This window comes from Prunus mume, linkage group LG2, assembly GCF_029339155.1.
Source record: "Prunus mume cultivar Tortuosa linkage group LG2, ASM2933915v1, whole genome shotgun sequence".
Lineage (NCBI taxonomy): Eukaryota > Viridiplantae > Streptophyta > Magnoliopsida > Rosales > Rosaceae > Prunus > Prunus mume.
In genome coordinates, this window is record NC_142699.1 from 24615435 (window position 1) to 24633513 (window position 18079).

General features: G+C 39.3%; 2 long non-coding RNA genes and 2 pseudogenes across 4 annotated transcripts; all 4 read right to left on the reverse strand.

The window, feature by feature from the left end:
• Nucleotides 1-6328: 6328 nt before the first annotated feature.
• Nucleotides 6329-9565, reverse strand: LOC103322246 (putative disease resistance RPP8-like protein 2; annotated as a pseudogene). Its single transcript, XR_016124265.1, has 3 exons — nt 9424-9565; nt 7026-8794; nt 6329-6718 (listed from the first exon to the last, which is right to left on the reverse strand). The product of XR_016124265.1 is annotated as a putative disease resistance RPP8-like protein 2 (transcript).
• LOC148919894 (putative disease resistance protein At1g50180) lies at nt 8637-10120 on the reverse strand (annotated as a pseudogene). Its single transcript, XR_016123550.1, has 2 exons — nt 9424-10120; nt 8637-8794 (listed from the first exon to the last, which is right to left on the reverse strand). The product of XR_016123550.1 is annotated as a putative disease resistance protein At1g50180 (transcript).
• A 26-nt stretch (nt 10121-10146) lies between these two features.
• On the reverse strand, nt 10147-11374 carry LOC148919895 (uncharacterized). The gene is made up of 3 exons (XR_016124266.1): nt 11152-11374; nt 11010-11066; nt 10147-10443 (listed from the first exon to the last, which is right to left on the reverse strand). It is a non-coding gene; the product is annotated as an uncharacterized LOC148919895 (long non-coding RNA).
• Nucleotides 11375-14137: 2763 nt separating this feature from the next.
• LOC148919896 (uncharacterized) lies at nt 14138-15293 on the reverse strand. Its single transcript, XR_016124552.1, has 2 exons — nt 15255-15293; nt 14138-14563 (listed from the first exon to the last, which is right to left on the reverse strand). It is a non-coding gene; the product is annotated as an uncharacterized LOC148919896 (long non-coding RNA).
• Nucleotides 15294-18079: the final 2786 nt, after the last annotated feature.

The following is an 18079-nucleotide window of genomic DNA, read 5'->3' on the forward strand; positions in this document are numbered from 1 at the left end:
CGGTTCGAAGACATTGGCGAATGATCGAGGACGGCTGGCTCGAGTGCCGGAAGCACCAAAGTATACCAAACCGTACCTACCAGAAATTAGGGGTGGTTGCGGTTCGGTAACCGCGAATTTTACTCAAGCGGCAAGTGACCGACTATTTACGGTTTGGTGATTTTTGAAACCGCAAACCGACCGAGTTTTGAGGTTTACCGCATTGCGGTAAACCACAAATGCTGTCGGTTACCGCGAATTAGCGGTTTAAAACCGCAAGTTCTTAAGCATTCACAAAAATATAAATTCACAATCTAAATAAATAAATACACAACCTCAATTCTCTCAAACATATATAAATTCACAATCTCCTCAACTTCTCAAGCATTCACAACCTAAGAAAATTAAAGTTACAATTCCAAGCATTCCAATTAAAGTTAAACTTCTCAACCATTCCAATTCCAAATCCTTTAAAGTTATAAACCAAAAGGAAAATATAAAGCAAAATGAATTAAAGTTACAACAAAAAAGAAAAATCCAATTCAAAGTTAATTAAAGTTACAAACTAAAAGGAAAATGCAATGCACCAATGTTACAAACTAAAGTTACAAACTCAAGTGTTGGTGGTGAGTGGATTTGAAGAACCCCGTTGTGTTGCTTGAGCACCAATGTTATCTACAAATAAAACAACATAGTTTAGTACATTTTATTATAAGAAGAAGCATATATAACATTAGCATAAATAAACTAATTACTTACAAGTTTTCATATGTTCCATTTCCTTGTAGAATTCAACTTCATCATCCGTGCGTCTATACTTTGCGGTTTGCGGTAACCGCAAGTTTTGAAAATCAAATACCACAACCACAACTAGGGGTGGGCACGGTACGGTACGGTTCGGTATTGAGCCCGTTCCGCTACCGATACCGGAAATTTGAATCGGTATGGTACGGTATGCGGTATTATGGTTTGCCAAAATTGGTACCTTACCGTACCGTGCCAAATCGGTATCGGTATGGTATCGGTACCATTTCGGTACCAAAATGATACAACTAAAAAATGAACTAATTCAATATTCAACACCAAAATAAGTGATGCCTAAGTTACAAATTCAAAGATTCAACATATTCAAAATCCATCAACATTTTCAATATTCAATATCCATTAACATATTCAATATCCAAATCCTAATCAACGTATTCAATATCCATCAACATATTCAATATCTAAATCAACCAAATCAATATTTATCCATCAACATATTCATCAAATCCAAATGGTTAAAACTCATGCATTATGGCTTACAAACCAAAAGAGTTAAACTTATGCCTTATGGCTTACAAAAATACAAACACAATCCAAACATAAATGACAAAAGCATTTGAGAAATTGAATGAAAAAAAAAATTTATATTTCAATATAGTACTATTCGGTACGGTACGGTATTGACCGGTATCAAAATCTTGATACCGCTACCATACCATACTCGATTAGTGCAGTGCAGTGCATGCCGAATATCTATCGGTACCAAATAAAACGGTATGAAATCGGTGCAGTGCGGTGCGGTTAGAATGCGGTTTGGTATTTCGGTTTAAGATGCCACCCTAACCACAACCGCAAATGCGGTTCGGTTCTTAATACCGCAAATGCGGTTCGGTTTACCGCGATTGCGGTTTTATTGCGGCAAATTGTCGGTTGGTTTTGCGGTTTTTCAGGTTTTTGGTTTAAAATGCCACCCCTACCCGAAATTGACGAACCCTTCTTCCCCGGAACTATCGGTTGCCAATTCATTCTATTCTCCGGGGATGGGCAGACCTCCTCCATTGAAGATAGGCCGCTTCATGGCCCGGTCGCGAAGATGTCGATTGAGGCGCCCAGAGGCTCCGTTTATTCGTTCACTCGACCGGCGCGACGTTCTCATGGTTCATAAACCTTCCACCGAATTCGGTGAGGATTGGTCGATGGAAAGGATATTCCACGAACATTTCTGCTCGGACCAGCCGAGAAATAAGCGATCGCCGAGCTGGCAAGATGAGCCAAGCATCGGATGAATCACCTCGCGACTACTGCGCGAGTTCAAAGCGTGCAAGCTCGGTGCCGCCTGCGAACTCTGGAGAGGGAATTTGTCAAGATGGCGAAGAAGGATTGGAATGAATCGGAAGAAATTCGAGGGAATGAATTACGAGACATACGATTTGATCAACAAGGTGGACCGTCGCATCCTTGTTGAAAGAAGAGGTGCAAAAGAGGCGGCTTCAAAGGGACTTACTATCGGAATCCCGTTGTCGATATGCCAGCGAGCGACCCCACGAGGCCGAGGCGACGAAGTTGAGATGAGCTCGGTAGAGTCGGCATAGACAAACCATTCGTCTGCAAAGGACTCGTCAAAGGCGTGTCAATAATCACGCGAAAATTCCCGGCCTTAAGTTCGCGACTCGAAAGCGAGCCTACACTTTGATTTGACCAGGGGCGAAGCTATCTTTGACCTATTGTTGGCCGAGACCCATCTGCATTGGTGAAAAAGGTTAAATTGTCCTTTGGCCATAAAATTCTGAAACCGAAGAGCTCAAAGGAAAGGCGTTTTGCAAATACCACGGTTCTTGGTCTCACGACACCAACAAGCTGCGTTGTTCTACGAGGCGTCATCCGAGTTGATAGGCGAAAAGCTCCAATTCCCAGAAAAGGTAGCCATGCGGTCGACTCAAGCCATTCCTCCACCTATCATCAACATGGTCAATGCTCAGCTCCGGCCCGAATATAAGGAAGTTCGTCGGCCGGCAAAAGGAAATGAGTCGTTGGCCAAACCATAACCGGTACCGTGCAGTCGGTGCAAATGTACGAGATCGATCGGCTCGGACCACCAGAGAACAAAGGAAAACCGCCGAGCCATCTCGACTGCCTATGAAGAAATTCGACGGCCAGTACGACCGTCGGCCAAGCGAGCGGACCGACTAAGGGCACAAAGCCCCAGATGCCTTGGCGAGACACAAAGACGAAGCCGCTCCTAGGCCGATGAAGACTTTCAAACCACCGGTCGTACTGGGATGACCGTTGGTATCATGCACGACACAGGGGCAGAGCCGGCCGACAAAAACCCGGCTTGAGAAGGATGCGAGACAAGTTCAACGAGCTAGGATACGAGCGGCCCAGTCGAAGGATTAAACGCCAAAAGAAGATGGCGACCTGCGAGCGAGCCACCATCCTTACCAATCATTCCCCCTGGTGCCGACATCAAGCCTCGAAGGACGTGGCACCCTAGGTAGAACGGTTATCCTCGCGGAGTGGTGGCTGTTTCGGTTGAGCCAAAGGCCGCTGACCTGGAAAAGCAGATGAGGGTATCATTGGCGTCTACCACGGAAGAGACCCCTTTTCCGACCAACGATTTGTCCTTTCTCATGGAATTCCATAAGGACCACTCGGCCACCGACCTATCGGCATGACCCCAAAACAAGTGAAATCGTGGAGTTGGCTCTCAAAAACGCTAAGGCGGAGGGCTCCTCATTACCAAGTGGATCCGACTCAGCCATTAAGGCCGTATCTGAGCAAACCGCCAGAGGCAGGGCAAGAGAGATGCCAGGTTACCGACCCGATCGGGGAAGGTTGGAGGACAAGGCCCTTTGCGAGGAGCAACTTAGAATACCTCGCCAATATTTTCTGCATGACTCAGGCCGACACTATCTTCGGTCGATGACCGAGGAAAGGTTCGGGTAAGTCTGGATGACTATTTAACGGCCAGGGATGCGTTAGCTAAGGCTAGACAAGCCCTTGATAAGAAGGTCGAGACCTCGGACCCCCTAAGATCAAAGCGTCCACGGACGATACCCAGAATTTACTGGGTGCAAGGCCTATGGTCGAGGGCCCGGCGACCCTTTCTTTGGACACGAGGCAAGACGACTCCACATTGGGAATCTCCGATGAGGAATACGAAGAGGTCCTCGGGATGGTTGAGGGAAAAACCCTCGCCAAGGACGGTGTGAGGTCAAAGAGGAGGCTGGTAGAAACCTGCGAGGAGCCAAAGGAGGTCGGCATGAACATGGTCTTGGTGCTACCATCCGAGTTTTCAGCTCGGAGGCGGACCAACGGCTGGATAATGGCGTGGCGAGCGGCTTGATCAAGGCCAAAAACAAAGGAAGAGTTGTTGGCCATAGCTTTTAACGAGGTAATACCCAGAGACAAGCCAAACAAATACCGACACCTCAAGCCGTTGTACATCTCGGCTCATGTAGAGGATGTGCCTGTGTCCAAGGTCTTCGTTGACTATGGGGCGACGGTCAACATCCTTCCCTATTCCCTGATGAAGAAGCTGGATAAGTCAAAAGAGGACCTCATCCCAGCGCGTGGTCATGGCGACTTTATCGGTGATAAATTCAAGACCATCGGGTATTCTGTTAAAAATCACCGTGGCCGACCAGATAAGAGTCGCGGCCTTCTACGTGGTCGAATTTAGTGTGGACTATAATATATTGCTCGGTCGTGGCTGGATCCATCGATCCAGATGCATCCGTCCTCCCTCTTCCAAGCGTTGTTCTTTTAGGGATGGCGGAGGTATCCATACACCGGCCGGCGAAAACCGCCGAAACCAATGTCGTGTAAGCGCGGATTTACGGCGACGACATTGGATGGGTTGTTCTCACGGCCACGATGCAAGCGGCCGACTAACGAGACAACGGCCCGAGAAAGTCTTGGAGTTAGGCGCCGAGAATGTTCGGCGAGTTCGACGCGCGAAGTATTGATCGACCTCACTAGCCTTTAGATGACAGACAAAACCACTAAAGAAGAGGAGCGGCGGCCATGGCCGACCTGCTTTGGAAAGATTCTTTGGAACATTGGGCGGATGAATCCTTACCAAACTTCGCCGATCAACCTAATCGAATTCCTCCACGAATCGAGATAAGCGGACACTTTAGCCTTTGGCGACTTGAGCGGCGCCGCCGAGATGGAGGATGACTACCGAGGTCGGGACCCGTTATTAGAAATAAATGTAGGGACCGAGCCCGAACCACGAATTAGCAGAGATTATCGACCTACTCCATAAATATAAGGATTGTTTTGCTTGGGATTATCATGAGATGCCTGGATTGCCAAGAAGTTTGGTCGAGCACGAACTAAAGATTAGGGAGGGTTTAGGCCTTTCCAATAGTCGCCGAGGCGATTCTCGACCGACGTACAGCTTAAGGTCAAAGAGGAAATTGAACGACTCCTTAAAGCCGGCTTCATCCGCATGGCTCGGTATGTTGAATGGTTGGCTAACATCGTACTAGTTTTGAAAAAGACTGGGGCTTTGAGGGTTTGCACCTACTACATAAATCTAAACCTCGCAACCCCCAAGGACGAGTACCAGTTAAATCCTTGTTAATTGAAACCTTTTTGAATTGCTTACCATTTATGGCCCTTCAAATAATTTCATTTCTCCTTGTAAACGTGATTTGTGCCTGGCATTAAATCTTCCCTGTGCAATATATATATTGTCAATTTGTTTCCATCTGTGATTCAGCAGGTTCTTTTTTGTTTATGGTTTTGTTTGTTTTTCTTGTTCAGGTTCGAGTATCACCAGGAAGACACTTAAACACGTTTTCCCAAGCTAGTTTGATTAAAACCCAATTGGCCTTGTCCCGTTCTTTGATTTTGCTTCTGCCTATATCTTAACCCTGCCTCGCCTGGCCTTTCTGGCACACGGGATTGTCAGTTCTAGCTCCCAGGTGATTTTCCAAGGCAGCAGATTCTTATTTGAGTTTTTGAAGTCAGTTCTAGCTCTGCCTGCCAATGCACAGTTCAAGGTCATATTTCTTGTGTTTTGGAAACTTGGTTCTTAATTGGTTTTCTTGTTTGGGGTACTTGTAATTGCAGGACATTGCATGGTTTTTGTTTCGGAAGAACCTGGCTATAGCCAATTTCTTATATTTCTCCATCATCAACCTGTTCGGGTTTTTGATTCCACGGTTCCTTCCGAGGGCATTTGAGAAGTACTCCAGGGAGAGGGAAGAAGCTAATGCCAAGATGGCAGCGGACAAGCACTCTGCAGCAGCAAATAAATCAGAACCAGTTGCAGATAAGAAAGCTGATTGATTTTTTTGGTTTTCTTGCTCCCCCTCGCGGTCATGGTTCACTTGCTGAGGTATATTTAACTAAAGAAAAGCAAAGGTAGTTGCTCATTTTCAAGTTCAAATTTGTATTGTAGTCGACCAAGGACCAACAGAATCTGCCGAAGACTTGCAGGCTGCTAGCCAAACCACAACTATAAAAATACCAACAGGGGACTTAAGGATTTAAACTCTTACAGGGACATAAGAGCTTGATAACCAATATCAGAGACTCGAATTCAGTATCCATCCAAGATCTCAACATAGGACCTTCATCCCTCTTTTTATAACACAGACCTCACCTAGCTTCATACGGATACAAATACAGAGAGAAACAAAAGCATCCCTGTTATAGTACCTCAAAGAAGGCCTAAAATATTCATATGAATAGAAACAGGATCAAAATTGAGTACGAAGATAAATACCTACTCTATTGAGCGCACAATTATATACTACTAACTTTCACTTTAATTGATCATCGGATATGGTTTTCAAAACATCTGTTAACTTCTCCGACATATTCATATATCATTGGACACAAAACAATACATTACGTTCAAGTTATGATTGACAACTCATGATAAGAGCATGCCTCATCGATCATCACAGCTATGCAGCCTGCCATAAATGGATCTCTCCTTCAAAAAAATTCATATTCTCTGCATTATTGAATTTAGGAATATGTGAGACATACTATGAATATCTTTCAAACATATAACAAGTAACAACACTGAATTGAATAAGTTGGTTTGGTTTTTGACTTGAGGGGAAGGCAGGTCAGAGTAGAAGCAGGAAAATAAAGTAGAAAAGAGCAAGCAAAACAGACAACTACCAACTGCAACACAACAATAGAAAAGAAGACAATAAACAAATATATGAAAAGTTGAGTAAAGATGCCAAATGAAGAACACATTTACACAACAAATGAATTAACCTCGGCTACCACACTTGGAAATTAAGAAGTACCTATTCCTTTGCGTGGTCATATACATACAACCGAAGGCACATGTTGGATTTTATGGAATTCATCTCCTCCTACCTGAGCCCTACTACGAAATTGGCCATTCATCCTTACGAAGCTTAATTCCCGGAGGGTAGTAATGTATCTCAGCCCATCTGGAACTGTCTCCAAGGCATAGCAACATTCTATGCGTAATCAGCGGAGGCTCGGCATGGCTCCTTCTTCCACCTTCAAGTCCCTTATTCTGTTCAAGTACACGAGGGAGAGCGATTCAAGTTGACGAAAGCCATCTTTGGAGAAAACCAGTGTGAATATCCCATTCTCGAAAGTTCCATTCCCTAGGCAAAGAGTTTTTAGATGGGGCACCTTCTCTAGCATGGCCATCTGGTTGTTGTCAATATAACACATACTCAGTGTTAACTTAGCGAGGTTTGGAAAGTGTTGAAGGTCCGGCAGCCTCCAGATTTGCCCTTCCAACCTCAGCTTGTATACTTGACGACAACTTAACACTATTTTTTTAGCCCCTCCACCAATATCATTATCAATAATAGTCACAAATAGAGATCGAATTCCATCAAGTGTGCTGCTCATAGATTTCAAGGTTTCCTCCAAATTTTTCCAGTGGCTTGTCACTTGTATGACCAGTTTTCTAAGACTGGTTAACTCAGTAAGCTCGTTCAAGACATCACATCTGCGTCCAGAATAGTACAGTGTCTGCAAATCGTGAAGAGTAGACAGTCAAAATTTATTACCACAATCTAAAGGAAGATACAAATGTCTCAGTCGTCTCATCTTCCAAAGCACACCTGGAAATGGAATCATGTCACATGATGAAGTGCGTAAATCCATAGTTTGCATGCATATCAAATTACCTATGGACGATGGGAACCGTTCTACATCAGAACCCCTTAGACTTAAAAATCTTAAGTGGACCATTTTCCCAATGGCATTCGGCAATTTCACTGATATAGCCATATCCTCAAGCTTCAAAACTCTGAGCAGTTTGAATTGCCGAAATAGTCGTGATACTAACTCTTCATCGTTTTGAACACAACATCCAAAGTATAACAAAGACCTAAGGTGGCTTTCTCTTTCAAATCTTGATGGAAACAATTCCTCAACAGTCTCATCCACATAGATGCCAAGTCTTCGAACATTACTTGTTAGTGTTGCCTCGGTTACCGTGGAAAAAGGAAGACAATCCTTTATATGCGACAAATTGTCAATTTGGAAAAAGCTCTCCTCTTTTGACTGCAACAAGCACATGTCTCGCATGAGATCATGAAGACGACAAGATTTTATCTTTCTAACAGAACCTTGGTTTTCAATTTCAACCATGCACCTTTCCACCAATTCAGTTAAGTAACTGAAAGCTATTTATTCCATCGTTTCCACATAATCTTGTCTTTGTTGCTCCATCGATATAAAACTTTCTGCCACCCACAGCTGAGTCAACACCCACAGCTGAGTCAACACATTCGTTGGTATCTCATAATCTTCAGAAAACTGACCCAAATATAGAAAACATGGTTTTAAATAATATGGCAAACAATCATAACTCAGCAATAATAACCATGATGTACCCATGCCTCCTTGTCCATGGCCTTTGCCACTTCTTAGGTATGTATGAATATTCTTAAGTACGGTCTCCCACTCATCAATGTGTCCTTTCTAGCAAGTAGTCCTGTCAGCACAGTGACAGCTAATGGCAAGCCAGCACAATATTGAAGCATCTTCTTTCCTATATCTTTCATATTTGTAGAAAATTCGGATGCTGAAAAATAATCAAACACCAAATTTATTTTCACTTGTTTAAAACTATAAATGTTATTTGTTCGAATGATTTTTACACTACAATGTAACTTTTTTGTTTTACTAAACGTATGCTAGATATATCAGCAACAACAACAGAAAAACACTTATGCTAGATAATTAAGAAAAACTAATATAATGACAATTATTGCACCAAGTTTAATACAGAAAAACTACTTTGAGATGGGCTCAGCGGACAAGTTCGAGATTCATTTTGCATTTTCTAAACATGAAATTTATTGTGCATATGATAAACAAACATGTTGGTACCAAATTACAAAATTAAAATTAAAATCAAGCAGTTTATATTTCAATTTGGTGGCGTTAATTTGTTTCCAAAGTGAAAATGGCTATAGTTAAGAAAATATAAGGTTCTTACAGAAAAGTATCCTAGAGAAGAATTCCATATGTTATGTGATTTGTCAGATAATCATATAACATCAATCGTTCCCTAAAAAACAAAATGTTGGTCATGCTTGGAAAACACTAAGGTCTGAAATGCAGCTCAAATGGAATATGAAAGTTTCTAATTGTGTTCAATTGACACATATGAAACTAAAGCAAAGAAAAAAAATTTGGATGAGAGAATACCGATTCCATCTCTTCTAGAGATTGCTATCTTCTCAAAAAGTGTCCAGCTTTCATCGTCATTCAATTGCTAAGGATGGTGGATGAAACCATTTCTATCTGAATGTAAAGCTACCTCTTTGTTGCGAGTGGTGAGTAATGCCATGCTTCCTGATTCCTCACACAATGGAAAAGCAGGTTTCAATGACTCCCATGCCTCAATGGTCCAAATGTCATCCACAACTATCAAACATCTACTCTTTTGTAGTATAAGATAAATTTCTCTTGCTATTTCATCATCCCCCAGTTTTTCAATTTCTGTTCTTTTATCATTGTCAGCAGAAAGAAGTTTAATTAGAATTCCTTCCCAAACAGACCTCACTTGACATTGTTGAGCTATACATACCCAAACAAAAGATTCAAAATATTTTCTAACATCCGTATGATGATATATTTGTTTTGCAAGAGTCGTCTTGCCCAAACCACCCATACCCCATATAGAAACAACTCGGTAGCTGAATTCTTCCTTCACCAAATGCTTGACCAATTCTTCCACACTATCCTCTAACCCAACAATATCCTGTTCTATAATATGAGAATAGGAGCGTCTTAGTTGCTGCTGCCTCTCATACGAAGAAGTGGCACCTCCGATTTCCCTAATATTATAGCTCTGCAAGCTTGACCTTAAAATAGAGAGTTGGGCAGTAATCTTTTCACCCAATGAAAATTCTTAACCCCTCTTTTTTAACCCCTCTTTGACGCTTGTTAGACACTCTCAAGAAAAAAATTTCTACAACATCCTCCAAATTATATGCAGCGTCTCTTACTTTTGCGACCACAACACGCACCGTTGCATCCTCTCATTGCCTTATATCTGCATCTTTCAGAAAACCCTGGATTAATTGCAACTCAGTTTGTGCAGAATCAATTTCATTGCTGAATCTGTACAAGAACTTCGTTTCTTGGACGACGAAGCCCCTGACCCTTTGAAACACAAAGGAAACTACGGACTCAGCCATAGTCTCCTCAATCGAGCAGCACAAGCTATGGGAAACAATACCCCACCCACGGTCATTATGTATACAAAAATAAGCACAAGAACAAATAGCTCAACTAATATATCATATTCTCAGTGAACAAAAACTTAATTGTTCGTTGTCTCAGTAAACAAACACCACATACAAGCACAAATTCACAGCAATAAAACTCTAAGAAAATTGGGCAGCAACAAGAAGAGAGAGTTCAAACAATTTCATACAAGGAGTTCCAACAATGTCTATTATGAGGAAAAAACTTAATTGTTTGCTGTCTCCGTAAACAAACACCACATTCAAGCACAAATTCGCAGCAATAGAACTCTAAGAAAATTGGGCAGCAACAAGAAGAGATAGTTCAAACAATTTCATACAACAAGTTGCAATAATTTTTATTATGAGGGAAAAACTTAATTGTTTGCTGTCTCCGTAAACAAACACCACATACAAGCACAAATTCGCAGCAATAAAACTCTGAGAAAATTGGGCAGCAACAAAAAGAGAGTTCAAACAATTTCATATAACAAGTTCAAACAATTTACATTATGAGGGAAAAGCCATAAGTCAGAAAGATACCTAGTAGGGAAGGAGATAGATAATTTCCAGTGCCCAGTTCCCTTAGGGAAGATTGAACTGAAGAAAATAGAAAGATATTAAAACCTTTTTAATTAAAGCGAAAGGGGATATTGAGAATAAATAAATATAATATTAAACTTACATGAGTGGTGTGGCTTCAGCTTCAGCTTGCCTCTGCAGCTGTGAAAATGGAGAGAAAATTGTGTCGCCAGGGCCACTGACCCTTCAATGTTCTTTATCAAGGACTCACAAAGCCCTAAAATTTGGCATGAGCGAACCATGCAGGTCGTCCTTGTTGTCAAATACCCGTCGAACGAACGACGCCCAACTGCACGTCCGTACATGGCGTTTTGAAGTTTGCAGAATAAAGCAAAGAACCACACCTAATTTATTGGAATATTTGAGTTTTATATCTTTTTCCTACCCAGTTTTGGTAATTTTCAAATTTGGGCTTTTGTGTGAAAGTGGATCTAAAATTCTAAAAGAGTCTATAGTCCTAGTTCATTTGATGGGCCCCCACAGTCCACAAACAACAGACTTAACGGGCCCAAATAATTTTTTTTTCCCTTCTACTCGATGATCATTTATTTCTGCGGAAATTCTATAATGCGGAATAAGTTGTGCGGGGCTACTTTATACCCATCAGATCGATCTCATAGTTGAACTCGTTATGCTACAATTGGGTTGCAATTACCCATTTTGAAAACAACTTCGTCAAGTGAGAGGAACGTGAGCGTGAAATCTCCATCAAATCTTCTCATAAAAAATAATTAAAAATCATAAAAATACACCGAAAATTGATACAAACACCTTACGACATTGTCTTTGACTATGGAGGTCTAAAATCATGATTCCACGTATTTATGTTCAAAGTAATCGTCGAATCAAAGAACATGAGTGTTATGTTATAGAACATAATTTAGTGTTTTGATTTGTTTTCAAACAAAGTTGAGTTTTTGTTATCATTTTCAAATTTTATGATCAAAATTATATTTTTGGAGTTTGAGGGCATAGAGAATGTCACAAGGAGTTCATACCAATTTTCGGGATATTTTTTGGATTTGTATTTAATTTATTATCAATTTTATAAGTTAAATCCTAGAAAAATAATATTAAATCGTATGGGGCGACACATGGCTGAAGCTGAATAGGGCGCAGTCAGTGTGTCTGATGGTTGTCCTCCTGTCATTACACCACATGTCAGTTCAGATACTTTTATCAAATTTATGTTTAAAAATTCATATGAAAATTAATTAAAAATCAGAAAAATACACCGAAAATTTCTACAAACTCTTTTTAACATTATTTTCAATTATAAAGGTGTAAAATCATGATTCTACATATCTTGAGTTTGTGTTAAGCGTTAAATCAAAGAACAAGAGCGTAATGTGATAGAACATAATTTAGTGTTTTGGTTTGTTTTGAAATAAAGAATTGAGTTTTTGTTATCATTTTCAATTTTTACGAGTGAAAATTATATTTTTGGACTTTTAGGGCGTAAAGAATGTCACAAGGAGTTCTTACCAATTTTCGGTAAATTTTTTGGATTTTTATTTCATTTATTATGAATTTTGTAAGTTAAATCCTAGAAAATTATTATTAAATGGTATGGAGCAGCACATGGCGAAAGCTGAATGGGCGCGATCAGTGTGTCTAACGACTATCCTCCAGTGATTGCACCACTGTCCATTTTGATCTTTTTTTGTTGTTGTTTTTGTTTAAAAATTCGTAAATAAATAATTAAAAATCAGAAAAATACACCTTCAATTGTTACAAACTCCTTATGACGTTATCTTCGATTACAAAGGTCTAAAATCATGGTTCCACATTTTGAGTTCATGATTCCACATCTTCGATTACAGCGACACATGTCATTTCTCTTATATTTTTATTATTTATCTTAAAAAATTCATAACCAATTAATTAAAAATCAGAAGAGTATGCCAAAAAAAGGTACTCGCTCCTTACAACAAATCCTTCGACTTTTTGGGTGTAAAATCATAATTCCATATATTTGAGTTTATAGTAATCATTGAATCAAAGAAACTAGAATGTTATGTTATAAAACATTAACTAGTGTTGCATGCAAGTGGGTAAGAAATTTTGGTTTGTTGCATTGCAAGTAAGAAGAGTCTCAAAAGCGATTGACTTGCATTGTGTTGCCTGTATATGTATACGGTGTAAACAAAATTCACTCACCTTTATCTTTGGAAAGGTTGCCTATGAGTTTTTGGACACCCTCCTTGCCTAAAGTATTCTTCAAGTAGTTCGTAGCAGCTGCAACCTCATCAGGAGTTACTTTCCCATCAAAATCCATGCACACATATTATAAACTTCATACCTTTAACTACATGGACAAAATGCCAATACGGTACCATCCATCAAAAGTTTAACATTACTAGTATCCCTCAAAATGAATTTAATAACAACTCAAACCAACTACAGATTGAAAGAAAAGAAAAGAAGGATTGTTCCATCCAGTAGGAAGTATGATTTCTAACATAACTCATAGGAAAAGAAAACCAAAGACGAAACAAGATGAGTTCACCTGTCAAGTAATTGCCAACAATCACCAATATGCGCATCTACATCAACAATTTCCTTCTCAAGATTTTGAAGCATTGCATCCACCTGATACACAGAAGAAAAGATAATCCATCAAGTGAACGAGGGTAAGTATGTTAAAAGTAGATAATTCGGAATTTAATATCTAACCTTGTTTATGAGCACTGATGAAACCTCGTCACCTTCAGCCTCAACAGAAGTACTGCCACTTTTAGGTCTAGGCACGCGTTAGGGTCGGGTCAAATTTGGCCGACCCGCACGCCAAACCGAAGGAGAGCTCGGTTCTCGAGTCGGAACGGGTCTAGGTTGAAACTCGAAAATGGGCCAAACCGAAAATGGGCTCGGTTCTCGGGTCGGTTCCGTGTTCTAATCGGTTTGGGCTTGAGCCTATTTTTACCATTTTCGAAAGCCCAAATCGTATTTATTTTCAGGAAAAAAAAGGCCAAATCATATTTTTTTTAGCAAAACAAAGCCCAAATCAGATTCACTTTCAGCCCCAAAACCCTTTTTTTGTTGTCAAATGGCCAAAACCTATTAAATTCTTATGAACAAGCCCAAAACACTTTTCAAAACCTGAAATTATGTAAATTCAACCTATAAAAATCCATCATTCCAATCTAAGTTTCTAAACTAAATAAATCTCACATACACACATTCAACCAACCAACCAAGGAAAAGAAATATAATCTCTTACAAACCATTACAAAAAATAATACACAAACCAAATTAAACTTATGAAATTAAAGATTACAACCGATCACAAAAATACACATAAAGACAATATCCTTGCAAAAAATCTAATGCATCCATTCTTCCAAAAGCCTTAACAAAGCAACATACACAACACTTAAAAGAATTAACACAAAGTTTCACCATCAACAAATCATAATTAAAATAAGATGCAAGAAAAATACCTTCCAACATATCTGAATCACACTAAGAAGGGAGAGTCTTATTCAAATTTGTCGTGGATGTTTTACTCCCCATTTCTACAAAATATAATAAAATAAATCAAACCTTTGTCGTGGTGTTGGATTTTGTGATGCTGCTATAGGAGGTACAACAGCATCACTACAAGGTAGAGAATCATCATTCCCATGTATTTGAGCCTCATTAGAAGCAGGTTCCTATTCATAAACATATTTAAACCATATTTAAACACAGCCAAACAAAGTTTAACTACCCATAAACATATTAAAACATATATCCTATTAAAAAAAACACATTTAAACTGTCAAAACATATTTAAACTATGCATACAACTCCCTAAACATATATCCTATCCAAATATCAAATTTAAACACAGTTAAAACAGATTTTTCCTTTTCAAAGATGCAAGAAATAGAGTCAAAACATATTTAAACAGATATCAATCACATATATATTACAAATTACAGATTTAAACACAGTACAAACAAATTTTTCCTATCCAAAGATGCAAGAAACAAATTTAAACATATTACAAATTACAGAATACTTCCAACATATCTTACAAAAACAGACTACCAAAACATATTACAAAAACAAATTATAAAAACAAATTACAAAAACAGATTTAAACATATTGCAAAAACAGATTATAAAAACAGATTTAAACATATTACAAACATAGAATTAAACAGATTTACACAGATTACAAAAACATATTTAAATAGATTAGCAGCAACAGCGAATATTTACCTCCATTTAAGCAAAATTTTCCAAACTTTCAAAGCTCAGCAGTGGCAGCGACGCTAAACAACTGTGAATGAAATCAGAAAAAGGGTTAAGTTACAAACAAGCTTCACTCCTTTTATAAATTCAAACCATAAATACCCTTAAATACCCATTGCTCTAAAAAAAGTCCTAAAATTAAAACCAAAATTTGAACTGCATGCCTTAATCTTTAATATGTAACTAACCATAATTCGTTCAAAAAAATTGAAGTAACATGCATGAACAATGTCAGATTGCAAATAAATCTTCACTCTTCCATCTAGTCTTTAATAAAAACAGAAACTAACCAATCAAAACAGACCTAGCATGCAGCACAACCTATTTAACAAAAAGAAACATAAACATAATTAACACAGCACCATAACAACAGAATAGCAACAGCAGAAACAGAACCTAGTAGTTTCACAAAACCTAATTTCATAAAACAAAAATTAATTGGTAGCAGCCCTAATTAGAATAATTTAACAGAAGAACCTAAATGCTAGCAGCCCTAATTTGTATAATGCATGATACTTATAGTTCATAATTTCTTTGTCAATTTCAAATAATCATCACAACACAGCATAACCTAATTGGTGGCAGCCCTAATTCGACAACCTAGATGCTAAAACCTTAATAGAAAAAATATATCATCACATCAACCTCAACCACCAAATCGACAAGCCTAATTTAAATGAAAAAACCATAAATTTAATTTAGAATAAACCCTAAATTCAAAGGAAGATGATGCTCTCACCTCTTTGAGTGATATGAGAGAGAAACCCACAGAAGAAATGCAAGAGAGGAATAGATGTTGTCGGTGATCAGGCGAGACTGAGAAACATAGAAAATCGAGATAAGAAGAGAGAGCAAAGAGAGAGTTCGCGAGCAAAGACGCGATGGGAAAAAATCAAGCAGATAAGAGAAGAAAAGGCGACTGCGTGCAAGGATGGAGCGGCATGGTGGTGTCGATTGAGAGTGAGAGGATCGAGCGAGAGACTGTCGAGAGAGCGTCGCGACCTCTTAGGTCAAAAACAAAATGAAAAGCGAAGAGAGAGAAGGCGAAAGAAAGAAGAGAGAGAGTCACGTGTGACTCACACAGTGTGAGGAACTTACGGGAAAAATTAAAAAATTCGTGATGGATCTGCTGCAAGCGATCTCACATAACTATTTTTTTTGGCCAATCATACGACGCCACGTGTAATAATTATATATATTTAAATATTACGGTTCGGTTCAGTGCTTTAGTTACGAAAAAATGAGACAAAGGCCAAACCGTTGACCTTGGTTCGGTTCAGGTCCGTTGTTAACTTTTTCGGTTTGGTCAAAAAACACTCTTTTTCGGTTTGGTTTGGTTTGGTTTGGTTTGATCGGTTTGATCGGTTTATCGGTTTTTATGCCCACCCCTAGTCACTTTCATCCCGAGCAACTTTATATGCCTTCAAGGCACACCATCTGTACCCTCATGCTATTGTAAAGTTCAATCTGGAAAGATCCAAAGAAGCAACTAAAGTAAAATATTCCCAAAGACAATGCATTTGGACTAAACCAAGAACATATAGAAATATTCTTCTGACTTGAACATGATGCTGAAGACAGTGTTGCATGCATGCATATAATGTGTAGAAGACAGCTCATAAGTAAATCACATTAAAAGTTAAAAGTCGTCAATCTACACATCCTTCAAACTAAAAAGGGCCAAAGCATAGTGGACATTAATATCATCCAAATTCTTCTAATACATGCACGGTGCAAGCAAAAACATGGAAATCAGAACTAGGAGCAATGAAGAGTTTTAAATTACCCCCTTATTGACAAGTCTCGGGAACTCTTCACGCTCCCTACTCACTGATGAAATAATGGGTCAATAACATAAAAAATTAAAAACTGTTAAGCCAGAGTGTAGATGATAGTGCTTGAAAATTTGGAAAAGAAAAATCAACAATCATAATCATTGTGAGTTATTAAGTCCAGTCCTTACAGATGCAGAAGCCAAAACAGCCAATGCACGACTTATTTCGTAGAGCTTCTCTTCCTTTTCTAGTGTCCTTTCCCTGGAGTTCGGTTTTCATAATATAATAATTTAAAATCTCTGGATGATAGTCATAATTGTAAGAGTTTGAATTCAAGTTGTATTCCTTTGTGTAAATATTACAATATTTATAATTGCACAATAAAGATATAAACGGTAAAAGCCTTAAATGGCAGTAAATACAAAATATCTGGAGAGCAAGTCAACTATTGTGATTAAGAAGAATCCGTTTCAGATTCTTCTTCCTTGATGAGTGCATGTGGTTTAACACCCCCACACACCACCCCACCCAATGCAAACTAAGCGGCCTTGGATAAACAAGTTTGGAACATAAGAGATGGTGTCGTGGCTTGTGAAGTGGCTTAGTGAGAAGATCCGCAAGTTGATCAACAAAGGGATGAAGCGGACTTGATGACCCCCAAGGGCCACCTTCTGGCGAACAAAGTGGTAGTTAAGTTCAATGTGGCAAATGCGAGCATGGAATCGGGTTTGTTGCCATATAAGTAGTCTGAGATTGTTACAATGCATGAGGCTGGAAAAACGTTGAACACCCAGTTCATGTAACGACGAGCTAAGAAGATTCAACTAGGCATGAGCAAGAACACGATGCTCGATTCCGCCTTTGGGCGAGAAACTATTGGTTGCTTTTGGAGCACCGGAAATAAGATTGGAGCCCAAGTAGATGAGGTAGCCAGTGTTGAGCGACAATAGTCTAGGCACCCAGCCCAATCGGCATCTGAGTAAGCGGTGTGACGTGTGGAAGGATCTTGGGGTGTAA